Genomic DNA, 22,800 nt, shown 5'->3' on the forward strand with positions numbered 1-22,800 from the left:
TTTTAAAAATGGTATGGGCGTCACAGAGATTATTTGCAATAACATTAGTGAGCTGCTGCTGTGTTACACTATTGAAAAAATACATTAGTTGCTGAATATAAGATGGAAGCACATTTAGAAGTTTTAGGAGCGTGCATGTGCACCATCAGTGAACTGGCCAAAGATGGCCTGAAAGAGCTGAAATTGGATAATTAATTCAAAGCTGTTCCTAACAGGGGCCCCAAAATAAGTTCGACCCCGGGCCCCCAAAATCCTGAAGATGTACCTGCAAATAAGGCGACACATTTACCAATTATGTTAAAACAGTTTCTGCGCTCCATCCTCAGAACATTTACAGCAGAAGTGAAGTAATCTGTGTTATTGGCGCTGAACGTAGTTGCAGGCAAATTAAATCATTTCCCATCTGAACAAAAGGACTGTTCTGTGATTTGTTGATCATTGAAAAGATGGTAGTTTTGTACGCAAATGTCAGTTATATTTTCGGTGCTACCATTTTGAAAGTCATAAAATGGAATTTAAATGTAAATTCAGATTGAAATGAGTCCTTACTGGTTCATTGCAGAACTGTGCATGTAGTTCCCAGCCCACACTGCTGGGGTGAATGAAATGCTTAGAGAACAAGGCCTTTCAATTTGAGAAGTTTACTTTCTCAAACCTTGGGGCATATTTACAAAGGGGATATCGCCACAATGGTGGCAATATCCCCTTATTCTTATTTTGGAATCAAGCTATCCTGGCTGATGAGGGCTGAAAGCCCGAATCCTGTCCTAGGGTGCTTGTTTCCATTCCAGGGAGGACCTTACTTGGCAGTTTAGGCTGGACTGATCCCATGGGGCACAGGGTCAAGACTGATTTTCATATGGCTGGGTTCAAATTGGATTGGGATAGTGAGCAAAAAAACGATGGATTTAGGCCCAGATCTCTGTACTGGAGTGAATGTATGACATTGTTCTGCATTCTGTCCATCAACTTGTTTTTGCATTTGTCACCCGAGTGGGACGGGTATGCTCAGACGTGAGTCCCATTCTCTCCATGCCATTGGACTCAAGCTATCCTGGCTGAAGAGGGTTGAAACCCCGAAACCGGTCCTAGGATGCTTGTTTCCAGTCCAGGGAGAACTTGGCTTGGCAGTTCGGGCTAGACTGTTCCCAGGGCCAGACTGATTAGTTTGGAATGCTGCTGAGCTGGGGCCTGATTTCGCTGTGGTGGGGGCTGATTTCGTTCCTGGAGACCTGCGTGTGCTTCGAAATAATTAAAGCAAAACAAATTTCAGTTAGCACACGTAGGTCTCCATGAACGAAATCACCCCCCAGCTCAGCAGCATTCCAAACTGCCCGGTAGCCAGTCCGGCACTGACTGTTTTCATGAGGCACAGGGTCAATACTGATTTGCATATGGCTGGGTTCAAACTGGAATAGCATGGTGAACAAAAAAACGATGGATTTAGGCCCAGATCTCTGTACTGGGATGAATGTATGACATTGTTCTGCCTTCTGTCCATCAACTGTTGTTTTTGCATTTGTCAACCCGAGAAGGACGGGTATGCCCAGATGTGGGTCCCGTGCTCTCCATGTCACTAGAATCAAGCTATCCTGGCTGAAGAGGGATGAAACCCCAAAACCGGTCCTAGGATGCATGTTTCCAGTCCAGGGAGAACCTGGCTTGGCAGTTCAGGCTGGACTGTTCCCATGTGGCACAGGGTCAAGACTGATTTGCATATGGCTGGGTTCAAACTGGAATGGCATGGTGAGCAAAAAAACAAGGGATTGAGGCCCAGATCTCTGTACTGGGGTGAATGTATGACATTGCTCTGCATTCTGTCCATCAACTGTTGTTTTTGCAAGTTGTCTATGATGTCACTCAGAACCCTGGGGTAAAAAACATTTCCAAAGATCACTTTTTACCAACGTATAATTTTATGTTATATATGGACCACAATATCATTTGACCCTGCCTTCAACTACTGTGCAGGGGCAGAGGATAACGGGAGAGCTATGCTTAACATGCCCTCTCCTCCCTGATGCAAATAAGAAAAATAAATGGCTTGCCTGCTATCCTCAACCAAAACCCACTGCTGTCCATGCCTTCCTTCCCCTTCCTACAGGTGTGCTTTCTGCTTTTCAATCAAAGCAGCACAGCACTGACAGGCTCGCAGAGAGCCCTATCACCTGGCCTGAAAAGCCTTTATGACATCAGTTTTCTTGTGTTGTCATAGCAAGGAGTAATTACTTGTGGAATCTGAAATAAATGGTAGAGGCTCTCTATGAGACCCAAACATAACAACACAGGTCACACAAACAACAGCCACTCGTTTTCTCTTTGTTAATGCTGTTCCTCTGCTCTACCATTATAATTTTGCCATGAACAGTAGCATAATTACACACTGTGCTGTAATGGCATAATTTCAGGAAATTTGCATAATAAGCTTATTGCAAAATTACGCTGCTGTAATTACATTTTCCCAGGGCCTGCAAAGAATCCACATTTTAAGCTTTCTTAGGTCAACAAGATGAATTTAGCATCTGCAGCATTCAAATAATTATTAATAATAGTAGTAATAATAATAATATTAATATTAACAGTAACAACAATAATAATAATAAGTATTATTGTTATTAGCATTATTAGTACTACTACAATCATCATCAGGCCATCAGTACTGTTATTTTTCTATTGTGACGATAAATTAGAGATGTATTACTATTATTAACTTATGTTAATTTTTAAATCTTCAATATGTGAAACACATTTATCATTATTATTACATTACAATCACATCTATGCCAACAGTTTTGCACCCACAAGATAGTGCTCTAAATATATGTGACCTGTCCCTTACATGTTTTAGATGTATTTTATTAGGCAGAAATTCAGTTTTCCTCTTACTTGTTACTAGCGACCAACAGCCTCTACTACTCGCCCCTACTCTTTCCAAAGTCCAGTCATTCTGATTCTTCTTGCTCTGCTGCAGTGAGGACCCTCCAGACGGGTGGTGTATTTACTATCACTTCCAGGCATGTTATTGGGTGCATTTCTACTCAAACCACCATATTCTTTGGATTAGCAAGACAATAGGATAACTGACATTTTGCTTGCAAAGAGGACCAAGTGGGTCGCCGTTGTGCCATACGTTCTTCTGGGTGCATGTACTGGCTCTGGCGTAACGAAACCTGAGGGGGCCTGCATGCAAGGCATGTGGAGGAGTCCCCTCTGGCTCAATCAGTAGCTCTGCAGCCAGAGTGCTGTGCTGAGGGGGCCCCCTGCAGCTTGGGGGCCCATGCACCACAGGGGCTGCGGGGGCCTGTGTTACACCCCGAGTCTCTGCTCAGCGTTTGCGCTGTAGGGAGTAGTTTGATTTTTCCTAGCTGGCAATTCTTGACGTACTTTCATTATGCTAGGGTCAATATGTCTTTGCATTGGGAAGAGTCAGTTGGATCGGATCACTGATCAGGAATCATGAAGGGTAACCCGAGACATTAGGACCACTATTTAAGTGTTAGGGGGTAGATTGAATTTTCCTGACTGACAGGATAAAGAATTCTTTCTTCTTCTCTGCCAAAAAGGTCGACTGTGGGTAATATCTTTGAAATAGGAATGGCCAGTAGGATAGGACCAAGTGTCCAGGAAACAGCAAGGCTAGTCACAGACATTGTGTACAGCCTAGTAAGGAGTAGTTGCATTTTTGCCTACAACGTGCCTACTGGGTGAAAGGCCAGAGTTCTCTGATGAGCAAAACAAGCAGACTTGAGCTGCAGTATCCAGCAGGCTTAATCAATACTCTCTGCTGGCAGGAGCCGGTATTAAGAAAAGCTGAATTACAAACGGCAGAGGACTGGAAATGACACCCATTGAATACTATTCAGATGAAAGGCCTTTTGCTAGAGGTGAAAGCAGAGCAGAGCTAACAGGGAAGGAGGGGAATGGACGAGGCAGAGGAGATCTGAAGGAAAAGTAACTGGTGGAGACATATGTAAGGGGTATTTTTCACAAAGCTCATATGTTGGAAAAGAGCAGCAATAAGATTTAACAAAAAATGTACACCAAATAAGTGGCAGGCAGCTGTCCTATCAAACACAATGGAAGCAGGGGGTGTTTCTTTTCAGCACATTCTTTCTTTTGTTCACTGAAATGTCATTCACTGCTGACAGAGCACTGGTACTTAAAACGCAATATTTAATGACGTTGTTACAGGTTTTTCCCCATTGGTCATGTGAACGTTTGTTGGTTGTCTTGAAGTGCTTTAAGGTAGAATACATCAACAATACATTTTTAGCTTGTGAAGCCAATGTGACACCACAATAATGACCAGGAATCACTAAATATAGTTACATTGACTTTATTTTTACCGAATAAATTTAAGTTCAGAAGATACAACAATGAGCAGGTAAGCTGAAATGTCTTAGTAGATTGAGCCATAATAAAATGAGATATAAATTAGTGATAGCCACAAAAATAATGAAACAAATGAAAATAAAAACATATGTTCCATAAGTAAACTTCTTTCCTGTCTTCTAAACCTACAGAACCACCTCTCCAGAATTTCTATATAGGAAGGTTAAACAGTATTAGCATAACACAGACTTTTGTGGATGTCTTGGAAAGGAAATTAGAGTTTAGCCTAAAGCTTCACACTTGCAGGAAAAAGGTAAGAGGAGAAGTCTGCCCGTCTCAAGGTTTAAATTGAGTGAGACAGTCTAACTGTGGGAACGCCAATTAAAAAAGCAGGAGCTTCAGAAACATTCTTATCTCCTCTCCTATCAGCAGGAACCAACCAAATCCTTACTTGAGAGGAGCATTCAAATCCTCCCTTAAGTTTCGCAATGCATTGAAACTGGAACTGTAAACTGCAACCTTGAACATTGTGACATGCTAGTACATGATGAACAGAAAGCCTGTTCTGTCCATGAATTCTTCATGCTCACTGCCATGTTCCTCCATTCAGGCCTCACTATTGACAGTCTAATACAAAACAATATGCCTTTCTCTAACTCACGAGAAACATGATAATGCATCTGCAATAGAAAGAAAGAATATATTGGCAAGGCTAAATGCATTTCAGTTGAGGCCTGTAGTCAGGCTAAGCTAACCCAACAGTCAATATGAACTTCGAAGACATGATTTTACATAGACAGGTATAACTTTAAGAATAAATGCAAAACATGAGCAAAAACAAACACAATTACATAAAATAAACTGAACATTAGTGCATTCGTATATAAACCTCTAATCCCTATAATGATTACATTTCATTAACACATTTAAATGCTTCACAGATATTAAGGAACTTAGGACACACAATGAATACAATGTTAGATATGAGTATGTAATTGCAGAATTATGACAAATAAAGGTGGATCCTAAATTGCGCTGCTCCACTTCTAATAAAAAATTGTCTGAAAGGAAATTCTAGAAGGTCAGGAGAATGTCTCTTTATGTAAACTAGAAAGAGCAAGAGTCTCTGAGCTCTAAGAAAACTATTATGCTTGTATGGAGGGTGATGACAGTCAGCATCACGCTATTGTGCCTTATGCTCTGACAAACCTGAGACTGTGCCACATTTTCTATTCGAATGCCCGGACTATGGGCGCCCTAGATCACGATGGCTCAAACCTATTTGCAGAGAACTGGGCACCCGCCAGCACACGGTCGCCCTCCGGATTTTGTTAACTAATACAGCCCCCACCATTGTTTGTGCTGTTTCCAAGTTTTTAAAATGGGCTTGGTTGATTCGACTAAAAAGACTGTCCGTATCAATTTAATTCTGTCTTAGATAATTTATTCTAATCAATTGTGCTTTTATTCCTTTTATTTTCAATGTACAGTCTCACTTTCGACATGCTGTTTTACTTTCTTATCTTTTGTAATGCTTTTATGATATATGCATATCGAAATAAAGCAATCAACCAACCAGCTTGTATGGAGGGGTGATGACTGAAGGTTAATATGAAGCAGACCAATCCACGTTTGTGCAGTCAGTGCAGCAACTGACCAAGTGCTTTGTCTCTTGTCTTCGCAGGTGCAGAATGTCAGTCTATCTAGTTTCTGAACCACATTCCGACTATGGTTGTCCGACTAGTTCTTGTCCACCTTTGGGAGCCTTCAGGAGCTTGAAGTCTTTGGGTGCAAAACCCTTCTCAAAATGTTGGCTTCCTTTGGCCTAGCAGGAGAAGGTTACATCTGGGCCTTTTAAAAATGGTGTGATTTCTGCTCTGGTTGATACCCTTGATTGTTCTTCCACTTCCTTACTCATTCATGAATATTTTTCTCTGCAGTAGGTAGTGTCTTTGTGTTTAAAAAAAGTGCATTGCTACGGCTTATGTCAGCCGTTCCAGTTCTTGCACATTTCACATCCTTTTACTTATTCAACATCCTCCATGCCTGGCACATGTTTCCATATGGATTACTAGGCCGTCTCTGATTACCCCCTCTTTTTTGGTGATCACACACTGAACATCCCACTTCCATTATAACCCGACTGGTGCTGTGTAGCTGCCAATTCGTTTTTGTCCCTACCACAATTATAATTTATGCATCTATCTTTTACATATCCTCTTTTCACACATTACCATACTCTGCGTCCTATCACACAAGAAATGCATCTCAGTGGTTACCATGCACAACATGAACACATTTCCCATATAAGCTCATAACAAAAACAGCATCCTTCAAACCTCACATCCTATACGATGTAGCTTGCTAGGTATGTGGGTATGCACTTCAACGCCACACATAGGAGTAGCAAGCAGTATGCAAAAGGTATAAACCAATACAGTACAGGAAAAAGGGAAAATCGTGCTGGAGCTAAATATACCAAAATTCTTTGTAAGCGGGGACCAAAAGCAATCAAAATATGAAAGGGCAAAGGCTTTCAAGGTTAGCTCTGTTACTCCTTTTAACGTTTCTTAAACCCATGCTTAATAAACTCTAGTTGATACCAGCTTCAAAAAAATGCTATCAAAATTCCCACACTGAGCAAAAGTTTAGGGCAAACTAAGTTTTGGAGTCGCCTATTACATGCTCCCCAAACAATTTGGTTGGCTTAAACTTTGTTAGCTAAAGTAAGCATTTTGCTGATGAGTTTCTATCAGGACAACATAAATCTCAGGGACCGAACATTAATTTTGTATGTGCCGGGACACCCCTGGGTGTTACTTGAACAAGAAATGTTTTATGCTAATTTCTTGATGCCTTGGTTTTACATTGGCAATCAGACAAGTTGGACTTGTTACTAACTCTGGCTATCTTTGCTTCCCTTACTTATACTACATTATCAGACATGAATATAGAAGGTGCATTCTTATGTGACATTATTTACCTATAGTGACAAACAAATGACTCTTCTTACAATGCTTACTTCTTTAATGGATGATTTTAAGACGAAAGTATTGGTGGGCGTGGCTTCGGAGCCGTGGAAGATGGCCGCAGTCCCTGTGAGCTCCGTCAGTCCGTGATGCGATGGGAGACGCTCCGGGTCTCTTAGGGAGTGTCCAGCCTTCGCTTTCGGGGATTCAGTTGGCGGAACATTGATGGCTTCGGGAAGTCCTTCTCTGGAGCCGCGGGGTGAGCCACACACGTTGTGCTATTTAATTCTTTATTTCGGTGGATCGCGACTGAGGCGAGTCCGCCATTTTGGAGCCCCTGAAGCCTGTTGTGCATTTGGCAGTTTATTTTATGCGCATTTCAAAATGTTCTTCAACTGCAGGCGCATTTCGGCTTAAATTACTTCACCTTAACTTGCTAACCTGGAGGCAGAGACTTTGTGGTGCTGCTGGTTTACAGAGCACACGTATTAAATTCATGAGGTAACTGCCCCTTTTTGCTTCTCCTCAGCTATGCTCCATTGTGTTGCCTTTCCTCATTTTCAACACCCCTTTGCACTGACAGAATATATATGAAAACAGGTCACCTGTATTTTTTTGCCGTTCTCTATCTTAATGCTACTTCCTGTACCTGCTATGCTATGGAATAGCATATTTTTTACATATATTGTTCGCATTGTGGGCAGCTGACTTTCTGTCATAATTTTGAGGAAGGAGGCTTTTCTTCATTTTTGTAACTTTTTTGATATTATATAGTGTCTAATTGACATATTATCCTTCTGGAACTTTCCTCACACAAATGACGTTTTGTTTTACTCTCATCTCTGCATGATATTTTGATGGTTGGTACTTTTTTAACGAATTAATAACATATTGTTGAGCCTTATTGAGCTGCCCTCTTCAGTTTACCGATTTGCATCATTTCATCCTGCTTTTTCAAATTCTCTATGGCGACGTCACGCACCAACCAAAATGCCTCTCAGCAACGAACAGGAACTAACTTGCCCTTGGAAGATGTCAACCCTTTTAGCGTTCTACAAGATACCATGGATGACGCATCAAATGACGTGCCTACTACAAAATGTTCCTCCCCTCTTTCTTCTCGCTCTCCTTCAAAGCCCTCTACCAAAGCTCCTTCCTCTTCTGTTCCTACTCCAGGAAAAAGGGTGAAAACAAATCCTCCCTCTCCTACCAACACGTCTCCCTCCATCTCTATGGAATTATTATTGGAGGAAATTTGCGCACTTAAACCTTACATGACTGAAACAAACTCCCCTCTCCAGAATCTTGAAGTCAACTGGTCTAACACTGAGCAAAGGGTTGATACTCTTGAAAGACGGTTTGCTTCAGCACAAACAGTCATGGATCAAATTCCCTGTGTTCACAATGAGATTGAAAGTCTTAAAAAACAAGTTGAAAATTTGGAAAATCGAAATAGGCGTAATAATTTACGCGTTTATGGACTTGCAGTAGGCCTTGAGGAATCGAATCCCATCTCTTTTTTTCATTCATTTCTACCTACCCTTCTTGGTCTCCCGACATCACCTCCTTTAAGCATTCAACGTGCTAATTGTCTAGGCTCTCTCTCTCGCTCATCTGTTGCATCATCATCTTCTTCAATAAAACCTAGCGGAGTTATCATGTACTTTTTGGAATACACAGATCTCCTTAAAGTTCTTCATGCTGCCAAGCAAAAGGGGAAAATCATCTGGAATGGATCTAACCTTTTCTTTGCTCAAGATTACGCTAAATCCACTGCAGACCACTGCAAGAAATTTTGGGAAATGAGACCCGCTCAACGTTCCTTGAATGCTCGGTATTGCTTATTCCATCCTTTCCTCTTCAAAGTCACTTATAACAACAGGACAACAAATTATGAAGATCCAGCGTTACTTCAACAATTTTTGGATTCATGCACACAAGTTTCTATGGACGTACCCCTTTAGAATTTATGGATGTTACTGTTTCTACTTGTTAAATTGCTGTTCTATTAAGATGAATGTTTTGTTCATCTATCTTCCCTAATGTACTATGTATTTCGTGCTTTGTTTTTGTTTGCATCTTTTATTGTTAATGTTCTCTCTTTTGGAATTCTTTTTAGATGCGGTTTGTGAGCCTTGGATTTTATGTGTCCTTTCTGTTCTACCTGGAAGTCTGTACCCCTTCGCTGTGTTCTCATGGAGTCCCTGGTCCGGTGTGCTGTCTTCCTTATGTGGTTCCACCACCCCCAGTCTTATTGTTGGTTTGTGGTATGTCTTCTTGACCTCTTTTTCTATTATCAATTGTTAGTTACATTTTGTTTTCTTGTTTTTTGTTTCTCTCTTTCTCAACCATTTCCTCTCCCCTCTATTTTCCTTACTTTCCTTCTTATCTCTTCTCCCTTTCTATCCTTCTACCTTCTCTTTGTCTTTCTCTATTTTCTCCTTTTTTCTATATTTCACAGTACCTTTCTTTTTCTTCTTTTTCTCATCTTCTTACTCCTGATTTTCTTACCTAAACATTTCTTCTATGTTTTTATTTCACTGCATACAAGGTTCCTGAATTATTACAATGTTTATTTAACAAAAGTTAATGTTCTACTTGATAAATGCTTACTTTACTGTTTCTATAGCATTCGCATATGTTTGTTTATAATGGTTCACGATTAGAGTTGTAACATGGAACATTAAAGGAGTTAATAACCCTATAAAAAGACAACGTATGTTAACCCATTTAGCTAGATTGAAGACTGATATTGTTTTTCTTCATGAAACTCATCTTTCAGACGCTGAAGCAGCCAAATTGAAAAGAGGTTGGGTTGGTCATGTTTTTTCTTCCCCTGCTTTAGGAAAGAAAAATGGCTCCTCTATATTGTGTCATAAAAAACATCAAGCTTCAGTAATACATCGAGAATGCGACCCTGATGGCCATTGGGTAATTGTTAAATTGCCTATTGATCAAGTTCCTTTAGTTTTATTCAACGTTTATGCACCAGTTAATATTGATAATAAGTTTTGGCTTAAGATTTCTGATAAACTTCTTATGTTTGATGAAGATTATGTTATTTTTTTAGGTGATTGTAATCAGATTCTAGACCCTATTTTAGATAGACATTCCTCTGTGAAATTTCCAATACCAAGATGGACTCTCAATTCACCTCTGCCATACGACGCAAAGCTTTAATTGATATTTGGAGGCTTTTTGGAACCCGGATCTACAGGAATATACCTTTTACTCCCCCCCATAACTCTTCATCCAGAATAGACTATCTGTTTCTTAGTAAGCCTTTATCTCAACTTGTACTACATGCTGAAATTGGTTCCATCCTCATATCAGATCATGCCCCAGATTTTGTTGATTTTGATTTGCTACCATTTTCTCCCAATGCTGGTAGATGGCGTTTTAATAATTCTTTATTATCAGATCCCAATTTCAGAGGCCAATTCAACTCTTTTGCTTCTGAATTCTTTTCTATTAATTCCACTCCAGAATCCTCTCCAGTAATGGTTTGGGACTCATTTAAGGCGGCAGCTAGGGGTTTTATCATCAATTTTGTGTCGCGTAAGAAGACATTTTTTGAAGCTTAAAATGCTCAGTTATTGGCAAAAATTAAAACACTTGAATATGATTATTAACGCTCATTTTCTGAAACTTCTTTAAAAATTCTTATTGAGGCGAAAATGTCATTTAATAAATCCTCTACAGAAGCTGCATCCTCTTACCTTTTAAAAAGCAATGCCCGTTATTACGGTGGTCAGAATAAGATGGGCAAACTACTTGCCAATTACTTAAAAATTCGTCGGTAACGAACTAAAATTGAATCCATTCGTAATAATGCTGGAGATTCGTTCTTTAAAGATACTGATATTTTACATGAATTTGTTTCTTTCTATAAAAATTTGTATACGCCAGAGCACCAACCATCCTCTACTGAACTCTCTTCTTTCTTTCAATTGATACCTTCTCCTCATACTCATGATACTGATTTTGCCCCACTAGAATTGGATATTACTTTGTCCGAAATTAAACATGCTATGTTGGTTCTAAAAAAAAGCAAAGCACCAGGTCCGGAAGGTTTTACCATTGATTTTATTCTCATTTTGTATCAATACTTCTTCCTCATCTCTTACTACTTTACACCTTTTTTATTTCGGAAGGGTCCTTCTCAGGATCTTTTCAAGATGCTGTAATCTGTTTAATTCCCAAAGAGAATAAAGATCCTCTTTTTGTAAAAATTACTGTCCTATTTCCTTAGTTAATTTAGACTATAAGATTTTTGCAAAGATTCTTGCTCTTCGTACGATCCCATTTTACCCAATATTATTGGCCCCGAACAGTCGGGTTTTGTCAAAGGTCGCTTATCCTCAGCCAATTCTAGAGTTTTCTTTAATATCTTAAGTAAAGCTTCTTCTCTCGATTATCCCATTGCTGCGATAGCATTGGATGCTGAGAAGGCTTTTGACAGGATTGGATGGAATTTTATGTTTCAGGCACTTAAATGGATTGGGTTCCCTGCTAAATTGATTTCTCTTATCTCCCTATTGTATTCTGGTCCTAAGGCCTCTATTTTTGTTAACGGGAAAACATCTGATTCTTTTCCTCTTTTCAGAGGGTTCCGTCAAGGTTGTCCCTTATGTCCTCTTTTATTTATTGTTGCTTTAGAACCTTTTTTAATGAGAATCCGATTGGATAACAGGATTACTGGGTTTAAAATCGATACTACACATGTTAAAATGTCTGTTTACGCTGATGACATTCTTCTATATTGTTCAAATCCCTCTATCTCTCTTCCAGCTTTTCTTTCTCAAGTTGATACTTTTTCTCAATTATCTGGATACCGTCTTAATTCGGATAAATGTGAAATTCTTCCTTTAAATGTTCTTTGTTTGAAACAAGATTTTGTCTCTACTGTGTCGCAGGGATTCTGCTCCTACACAGAACTGTGCAGAGACTTGAAACCTCCGTGAATTAGGGTGTGCCAAAACTCACCTTAGTATCCAAAATCCCCCCCAGACTAGCAATCAGTGTCTCATTGGTTCTTCCATACCCCCAATGATTAGACAACCTAGAACATGGACTTAGAACACCTCAGGTAACGTGGAACACATGAACACTCTTTCATTATACTATCATACCAGTCCAGAACGAGGAGTAAATGAAGACACGTGCAAGTTTGAAATATTTATTTCATAATGCCGTGTTCTCAGGCGCCGTATCTTAGCTAATACAAGCAAACATATTATAAGCAACAAGGTCATCAGCATAATTACTATTCCATAAAATACAAAGGGAGAAAGCATGTTAAAAATGCTAAAAGGAAGAAGGCTAGAAGGCACGTTAGTCTTATCCTCCCTTGCTAGTATATTATGTTATATCTACAGAAGGTCTCTTTGGGTTCTAGAAGGGCGGCCCCACACCTCTGGTCTTAGTAGAAAGGGATCACATCATCTTCTACACCAGCTCTCTGCATACGAATATTCATCAAGTGTGTGTGCATGCTTGGTGCAGTGCATTATTAAACGCGCCAAAACCACAGTTGGCCACAGCTGCATATATGTTATGTCTTGGACGTGCGCTGATCAGACCAAACAACAACCACTGTGTTGAAATAACCTTGAAGGCCTTGGCACTCACTGTACAGACATAGCTTACCAAGAAAAGCTGATACAATAGGAAAACATTATTCTTATGTGAAGCAAAATATTCTACTAGGCTCAAAGCATTAATAACAATATTAGGCAAAAGTCCAGAGCACACAACAGTATAAATAGACTGGTTTGTCTAAATGTAATGATCGTAGGGACAGACCGGACAGAGTGTATAGTTTTCAAGGGTTTTTATTCACCACAGTATTCCCGACCTGGGAATCACTGTGCACATAAATCAAGCCGACACGTGTTTCGTCACAACATATGGCTGTGATTTTTCAGGGCTGATAACAATGATCAGGAGCGTTGTCGGTGAACCGGTGATAATTCCAACCCGGTCCTATTCGGGTGGTATTAGAGTTTGAGAAGGGCGGCACCAATCAGAAACGCCGGTGCCGGTCCCTAAGTTACCGAACTTGTTGTATCTGCAAGTTACGGGGGCACAATGGCCGTGGTAAAGTCAGAGTTATTACGTCGACCTCAATCACTTTACCACGGCCATTGTGCCCCCGTAACTTGCAGATACAACAAGTTTGGTAACTTAGGGACCGGCACCGGCGTTTCTGATTGGTGCCGCCCTTCTCAAACTCTAATACCACCCGAATAGGACCGGGTTGGAATTATCACCGGTTCACCGACAACGCTCCTGATCATTGTTTTCAGCCCTGAAGAATCACAGCCATATGTTGTGACGAAACACGTGTCGGCTTGATTTATGTGCACAGTGATTCCCAGGTCGGGAACACTGTGGTGAATAAAAACCCTTGAAAACTATACACTCTGTCCGGTCTATCCCTACGATCATTACGTTTAGACAAACCAGTCTATTTATACTGTTGTGTGCTCTGGACTTTTGCCTAATTCCCAGAATAGGAGGTCTCTGTCCTTCCTATATTACAGAGGTTAAGGTTTTCCTCTGGCCAAGAGGCACCAACGAAAATATCCCCTTTCTTAAATCTCTTGACTATGACCATACCTTAACAAGTTGTGCGCCATTCTTCTGAACACTCAAAAAACCATTTCGCAGAAATCTTACATTAATAACAATATGTGCATGTGCAGAAGCGGCAGAAAGGAAAAATGGCGTTTAAACTTCTAATAAGCTCATGCTAACTTAACACAGTGTGAAGGCAAAGCCTATCTCCATGACAACTGCTTTCTCTTGGAAATCCTCCAAGATTAAATATTTAGGATTATGGTTTTCTCCTACTATTCCAGAAACTTTAAAGGAAAACTTTGATGTTCTTGCCAAAAATCCCTCTGCATCTATTGATCGCTGGCATCCCCTTTTCCTCTCCTGGTGGGGTCCCCTAGATTCTATTAAAATGATGCCCTCCCCACTAATTCTTTATCTCCAGTCTATGATCTCATTGCACATTCCTGGTTTTATTTAAAAAAAATTGATTCATTAATAAACACATTTCTTTGGAAGAATAAATCTCCTGGCATAGCTCTTAATGCCCTTAAAGCGGATAAAACCTCTGGTGGCCTAAAATTTCCTGACTTCAAAGCGTATCATTATGCTTTTTCTCTGAGACAGTCCTCTAGATGGCGTTCTCCAGATCACTGTGTTCATCCTCCTCTTTGGTTGACCATTGAAAAACACTTTATAGCTCCTTTCCATTTTAATGAAGTTCTTGCTTTTACTAATAATATCTCTTCTCTACGTCCTTTAGTTATCTCTCATCCACGTAAATTACTGATTCCTCTTCTTCCATCCTCTTATCCTTCTTTTATCTCGTTGGATCAATAACCTATCTGGCATAATCACTTATTACGCATCAAAGGCCGGATCATCTATTGGAAAACTTGGAGACTCAAGGGTTTACTCTGGATTTCACAATTGGTATCTCATAATACGCCTTTATCCTTCTCAGATCTTCAATTAAAATTCTCTTTACCTTCTTCCTGTAAATCTCAGTATGACTTGCTCCTTCCTCCTCTTTCACAATTTCTTCTTTCATTACCATCTGAGTCCAATATTCCTACCAGATGTTCTACTCTTTTCCCTTTATTATCTGTCACTACATCGGCTTCTTCGCTTTATAGATCTTCGTTCTTCTCCTCTGACAGGGTCAAGGTGAAGTCTGAATTGGCCTGGGAAAAAGATCTTTCTGAATGTTGGCCTATTCCTTTTTGGGACAAATTGTGGTTAAAAATCCATAAAACGTCAAGAGCCGCTAATACTTCTCAGACGCTTTATTTTATTTACAAATGTCTCCTTTTCACCCCAATGAAATTAGCCTCCTTTTCCACTGAGTTTTCCTCCATCTGTTGGTCCTGTAAAGCTGCTTCAGCTGATCTAAAACACATGCTTTTTGATTGCCCCTTTCTTTCCCGTTTTTGGCTCTTGGTTTGGTCCCAAATAAATAAAAGTGTTAACACCCAAATTCCTTTTTCTATTTCCAACATCTTTTTGGGTTCTCTATCACTTTCTTGGCCACACTCTACCCCAACTCCCTCATTAATTGACTTGCTGCTTGCAATTGCCTTTCATTTAATATCCTCAAATTGGAAGCAGGCTGACAAAGTTACTTTCAAAGCTTGGTAGAATGCTGTTTGTTTTCATCATAGATTGGACACAAACAATATTACTCCTGTATCTTTAGCCATTAAAAGGGATCTTTTATGGCTACCCTTATCCTCGTGTCTAACAACCATTGCTTCATCTTCAGCTATTTTAGCTAATACCTCTGATGAAGTTCGAAAACCTCCATGAAATTTTTGTTGTCTTTACATTTCCAGTTTTATTTCTTGTTTTTAATCCTTTTATCTTTTTAATTATTGCAATTTTGGAATTTATGCTTTACAGTTTACTTATTATTGCTTCTTGTTGATGTATTAAGGTTTGTGATTCAGGTAATTTTCATACTTGTACTGTTTTATTAAGATATTCCCTCCCTCCCCTTTCCCCCTCTTGTCCCTCCCCCTTTAGTAGTAATTATTTTGTATTTTTGCTATTTAATGTTTATTATTGTCCTTCACATGTATTCTCTAGTATTTCTGTTAATAAACTTTAAACTTAAAAAAAAAAGTATCAATGAAGCCTTGAGAAGTACATGGGAGGTGGGGCTATCAGTTAATTTAACCAAAAGTATGATATTTTAGCTTAACAATGTTAGCCCTTCAAAATAATTAAAGAAATAAGTTAATTAAAGCACAGAAGGATACCTCATTAGTTAAAAAAGGGCATTTGGGAAATAATGCAACCCAGTAAGATTTCTGTTTTCTCGATCAGCTCTTTTTTTATTAGTGCTCATGGAAATATGGAGGTTAAAAATAAATTCAGTCAGATGGAAAATGGTTTAGTGTAGCTGAACCAATAGAATCCTTTTTTACCAAGTAAAATGTTGAACACTAAATTTCTAGCGTGTCATTCATGGACTAAAGTACCTACTGTTGAATATTAATAGGATGTTAATAGAATTTAGTAAATCAGCAAAGAGTTCTGTGACTATATAGAGGAACGAGGCTGCAGCCCAAGTTCCTTTATAAGATCATGGAACACTGACGTCACTTGCAATCTCTTTGTTATGGAAAGCGGGGGTATTTAATTCCATATAATAACATGGTAACACCTTTCCACATACTCCTTAATTCATTAGAGTGTTCCTCTTCCTCATGAAAGAAATATGATATTTGCAGATATGAAGGATATTTAGTGAAAAATAAACACATCAAAAAGCAGGTAGAAATTTGTTGCATAAACATATTAACAGTTTAATATGTCAGATTTTTTAAAACGCTCTTTTTTTAGAATGTGCTGCAACATGCATAGATATTCCCTTTATCCTATTGTCTAAAGGGTGCAAATTATAAACATATTGCCTTAAAAATCTCTTTTGTGGCGATCGTTGTAAGTAAACAGATTAGAAGAAGAAAAGGCTAGGTCTTGTTTCATTGTTTTTACTGTGGAAGTAGTTATACTTCAGGCCCTGTCTTTCCCCTTGACTGCTGGCTCTGGCAGCAGGAATTATGATTATTACAGATGAGGAGATACATCACTTTATTTTTACTACAGGTGACTAGAGACGTCACAAGTCGGCTGTAATAGGAAATTCTATAGAGACAGGCTGTTTTAAAGAGACTGCAGGTACCCATGCATTACACAATAGTTCTGTTATTGTGAGCATTAGCCGGGGCCCCCAACAGAAGAGTGTTATGCAGCTTTTCTCACCAACAGTTATTGATGAGACGAGTCAAGCTTCAATTAGAGCTGGCTCTGTAATCCATATTGAGCACCCTTAGCAAGATGACTATAGACCTAAGGTTAACATGGCTTCTTGGACTCAAATAAATCCAGAGTCCTAGCCTTTGAGTCCGATTTGACCTGTTAAATGCTGGGCTGTGCTTCTACCATTGTTTGGACAAGTCTTTCATCATAAATATTGAAGGAAGATGTGGGGGGAACAAGGTCACAGTCACTGGCATGTTTATAATCCCCTTGAATATGTGTTTACACTAAAATAGCATAACAACATAACATAACATGGAATGATATATAAAAACGGTTAACAGCACATTCTACATAGAGGTAACTTTAGCTGTCTTCTTTCAGGTATATCGACCTAGCATTTGTTCCTTCTAAAAATATTGAGGGACATTTTTACAAGTCCCTTTGCGTCACTCTTCCACAATTCAATGTGGTGTAAGATCGATGCAAATTAAATATGAAATTTATGAGGCCATGCAAGGCTGCAGCACACATAGAAAGAGGAAAAAGCATCAGGGGATTCATTGTGTGCCCCTTCCTGCACAAAAACAATCTTCCTTACAATACAGAAACCCTTGCACCATGGTACCTTTGGCTTTTTAGTGAATTTCTCAGGCTTTTGTAAACCTATTTCCTAACTATAACATCCCTGTAACCTTTGGTTTGTTCAGTGAATTTCTAAGATTTGTTTTAATGCAGTGTAGGGTTGGCCACAGGGCCTGATGCCAACCAGCTGTATTCAGTGAAACCCATGCACCAGGCACCCCCCTTCTTTTTTTGGCGGAGTGGGTTCATGGCCCCACTACCCAGGCCAAATTTTGATCCTGGGGACTTCTTTTCCTGGGGCCAATTTCTGGCACTGGAGACCCTATCTCCCAGGCTCAACCATATTTTGAAGGGGGAGTGGGGCACGTGGGTCCCTTCCATGAGCCATATTTTGGCCCCGGGGAACCCCATCTCCTGGGGCCTGGCCTTATTATAAATGGGGAGGTGGCACATAGACCCCTCACCAGAGCCTATTTCTCGCCCTGGGGACCAAATCTTCCGGGGCCCAGCCATATTTTAAAGGTGGAGGGGGACACACAGCCCTCCTCTCCAGGCCAATATTGGCCCCAGGGACCTCATTCGCAGGACCTATTTTATTAATAATTGGGAAGGCCGGCCATCTACCCTTGCTAATTTCTGACTCCATCTCCTGGGGCCCAGCCATTCTATGAATGGGGAGGGTGGCACGCAGCCGACCTCCCTCAGACAATATATGTTGAGAGGGAATCCATCTCTTGGGACCCAGCCAGTATATGAAGGGGGGAGGGGTCATGCAGCCCCCCTCCCGGAGCCAATATTGCCCCCCTGGTGCCCCATCTCCAGTGGTCAAGCCAGTATAGGAAAAGAAACGGGGAGGCAACACCCACTCACTGGCCAATATTGGGCCAGTGAGGGGGGCTCATTGCCGGGTATAAAGGAATTATTCTGGAAAATGTATACAAAACCCCAGGTGACCCCCATTGCAAATCCAGGTTGTTTTGTGTTAGGTAATTTTGATGCCTCCTCAATAAGTTTTGGGCCCTTGCCTGTCGCGGGTACTTGACCCACCCACGCGAGTGAGGTACCGTTTTTATCGGGACACCTGAGCAAACAATGGGTGGTAGGACATTTGTGGATCCATGTAGATTCCAGAACTTTCCCACACAAAAATTTGAGAAAAAGTGATTTTTTCAGCACAATTTGAGGTTTGCAGGGTATTCTGGGTAGGAAAACTTTGGGGGACCCACCCAAGCCATACCATGCTGGACTACCCTGAGTGACTAGTTTTCAGAAATGTGAGAGTTTGGCAGGTTACCTAAGATGGCCGCCAAGCCGGGTGCCAAAAACCCAGGTGACTCCCCATTGCAAAACTAGGTTGTTTTGTGACAGGTCATTTTGATGTCTCTTCAGTACGTTTTGGGCCCTTACCTGTCGCGGGTACTTGAACAACCCATGAGAGTGAGGTTTTGGCCCCGGGCTCGGTATTGCCATGCCCTTTTTGGGCAGCCCCCACCTCAGCGTCAATAAAAAAAAAAGAAATCCCTGGTTACTAGTCAGACCCCCCAGGATATAGCGGCATGGATTAGCAAATTTAGCGGCACAAAAATGGAAATTTAGCGTCACAAATATGGAAATTTAGCGGCAATTTTGCGCCATTTTATTTGGCCATTTTTCCTACAACAAAGGGCTCAATAGCGTGGAGAGTGAGTAGCTGTCAAGCAGGGCATAGATCGGAGATTAGCAGAATGCCAAAAGGGTCAATAATGATAAGCCCTTAACAGTACAGTTAACATATCTCTCAATGCGCCTCCTGCAGAAAATTCCGGCCTGTAATTGCTAGCGTCTAGGATGCAAATATATTGGGTCGCATTAAATAAGGAGAATTAAATTCATCCGATTTTGTACAACTGCCGGCTGAACCTCGGGGCTGCAGAGCACGGTATTCTTATTTCATGTGTTACGCTTTTAAGAAAATAAGGCATCTATTTTAATGTTGGAGCCGGGAGATGCGCATTTTTATAAAGAAGTGCTTTATCAGGAGGTTACACATTCTCTGAGCGCAGAAGAACGAAACATATGTGGAAATGTTTTCTTTTTCAAGTTTGTAGTTTTGGACATGTGTGCCTCAGTTGCAATGCAGAACTACTGCATGTCCTAACAGAACACTTCAGTTCTGCGATCCTGCTGGAAGTGAAGTAGTGTAATTAAAGCGCTCTGATACCTACCGGTCAAGCTAGCGCTATATAAAACTTTTAAAATAAATTAAAATAAATAAAATGGTAGGTGACGGTGTACTGCGAAGGACTCTGGACGCCAGTTCTGCAGCTGCGATCGAGCAGCAGCACCAGCTTTTATTGAAGTTGCACAGCAGGGCTTGGCAGTAGGAGACACACCGAAGGTGCCACCGGAGAGGGGGGTGTGTGGAGCAGCCGTCACTGGTGTTGCTGGGTTTGCCACCTTTGCCAACGTAAAATACCGTGGATAGACTACTTCACCGGAAGGGCCTGAAGGAATTCAGTTCATACTCTGTGCTGTGCAATACTTCATAGATGATTAAATAGACCGTATTTTGCTCTATATGTATTTTATTTAGTACATATCAAAGTGTACTTGTTTCTTGACATTCTCAATAAGTCAGTGCAATCTTTTCACGTTGATCTTTAGTAATTATGAATTTAAAAAAATGTCACAACTATATGCAATCATGTAATTTTTTGTAATATGATCAAACACAGACATCGAAATAATTAACAGTTTTTGAATATTAAATATTCTTTTTACATAATTTTTAAACTACTAACTTGATGTGTCTTTTGATGGCTAATTTGATACTTTAGCTTTTTGGACCACATCACACTACTGATTCGACTCTCTCTATGAAATTTGACACTTACCCACTTGTGTTGTATCACAAGCACAATCTACAGTATGCTTTGAGACTTGTGCTGTACAAAGTACCCAGCTGAGTAAGTGGAAACTATAGCTCAAATAAACTTAGTGTGCTTTTTCCCGCCAGATTCAACCGAGACAGGTTTAGACTGATTGGGGTAAATAATGCTAATGATATATGTGTGGCTGGGCTTAATTATGACACAAATTATTTTATTTATTTATTTTATTTATTTATTTAATTTGTATAGCGCGTTATAACCACCGGGGTCTCTAAGCGCTGTTTGTCCAGAATTACGTAGTGGGGGGTTCAGCCTTTACTTGATATTACCACAGCGCCTACAGGCTACACCATGCTTGCCTAAACAGAGTAGTTTTTAATTTTTTCCTGAAGGATAACAAGTTACATTCCTTCCTTAGTTCTGGGGCCAATTTATTCCATAGTGCAGGAAGCGTGTTGGAAAAAGTGCGTCCTCCCACCGTGGCCAGTTTGAAACGGGATTGGGACAAGAGGGTCGCATCCGACGAACGCAAAGTCCTGCTCGGTGTATAAGGGGACAGGCGAGATTTCAGATATCTCGGTGCATTGCCATACAACACCTTGTGTACGATGCACAGACCTTTAAAAACAACCCTCTGCCGAATCGGGAGCCAATGTAGCTCCTGCATCAGTGGGGAAGAGTGGGCAGTTCTAGGTTTTTTATAGATCAGCCGGGCTGCATCATTCATAACCCCCTGTAACATATCCAACAGCCGTTGAGGTAGGCCAATATACAGGGAGTTACCGTAGTCTAGCCTAGCCAGAATTGTGGCTGAGACCACGTGTCTCATGGTGGAAAAGGAGAGTAGAGAAGAGATCTTTCTCAGTTGTCGCAGCAGGCCTATACAAGTGCCCACTACCGTGGTGACTTGTTTCTTCATGGAGAGTTTATCGTCCACGTATAGACCCAGGCTTTTTACTGCAGACGCCGGCTCCGGCGACGCACCCAGCTCCACAGGCCAAAATCTCTCACTCCAAGGGTTGCCCGAGATGGAGATAGGCAACACTTCCGTCTTGTCCGGGTTAATTTTTAAAGAATTCTCGGACATCCAGTTAGTGGTAGCTTTAAGTATATCCTGCAACCTGGTGGACGTTATGATTATTATTATATTATATTTTATTATATATATTATTATATATATATATATATATATATATATATATATATTATATTATAAAAATTATGACTATCTTTAGAAACAGCACAACTTTTTACTCAAGGGATTAAACTTTGAGCTTGGTGTAACAAAACTTGTCTCTTTGTAAAACTTGTTGCACAACCGATATTTATTGCTACCCGACCTTAAATGCACGTATCCTCCATACTTACTAATTTGAAGTGGCCACATAATGGAAAATTTGCATAATTAAATACTGGCCAATAAGAGTACATCTAGAAGTAGGCCACTGTTAAAGATCTACGGAAGTGCTCCAGGGAACATTTGTAAAACACCAAGAAGCCAGAAGCCTACTTTAGATTTCTGAGTTTCTAAAATGGTGCTTTGCAATTGTGGATTAGTGTTAAAGGATTGTATTTGAGTAACGTATTACTAGCCGTGCTTCGTGGAATAGAGGACAACTGAGCAAGCATGATCCAGTAATCCATGAGAGTACTTTTTGCATTCTGCATAGCCTAAAGTATGAGATGCATCAATACAATCATTAGCCGTCTCTAAATATTTTTATAATGCATATTCGGAGAGTGCTGGAACACGAAGCCCCCACCCACTGATCCCATGGGGTGTGAGTAATTAAGGGATAATGTATGCGAGCCGTGTATGAAGTAATAAACTGCTGACACTTCCTAATTACAGATGCAAGACCGAGGCCTCTATTGAGCTTCTTGGATGTGTGTTGCTTGCATTCAGTTTCGGTTTAACTGCATGTGTTACAGCCTGCATAAAGAGACATGTACGGACAACGGTTTGAAGAGGTTGCCATGAGTATTACAGATGAGATTTGCATTCCTGTTACATTGTGTTTTTTGTGGGACAAACATTACTCTTGCTTGTTCTTAGTTTGACTTACCCTTTCCTACAAAGTGTGCATGTATTCATTTCTCAGTCTGTTTACTGATCCAGATCCTTCACAGGATGTACTATGCCCGATTTATTATTCAGACCCCCCAGGATATAGCAGCTTTTGTAAAAATGCTGCGCGATTTCTACAAAAGTGCCGATTTCGCGG

The sequence above is a fragment of the Lissotriton helveticus genome, chromosome 1_1, assembly GCF_964261635.1.
Source record: "Lissotriton helveticus chromosome 1_1, aLisHel1.1, whole genome shotgun sequence".
Classification (NCBI taxonomy): domain Eukaryota; kingdom Metazoa; phylum Chordata; class Amphibia; order Caudata; family Salamandridae; genus Lissotriton; species Lissotriton helveticus.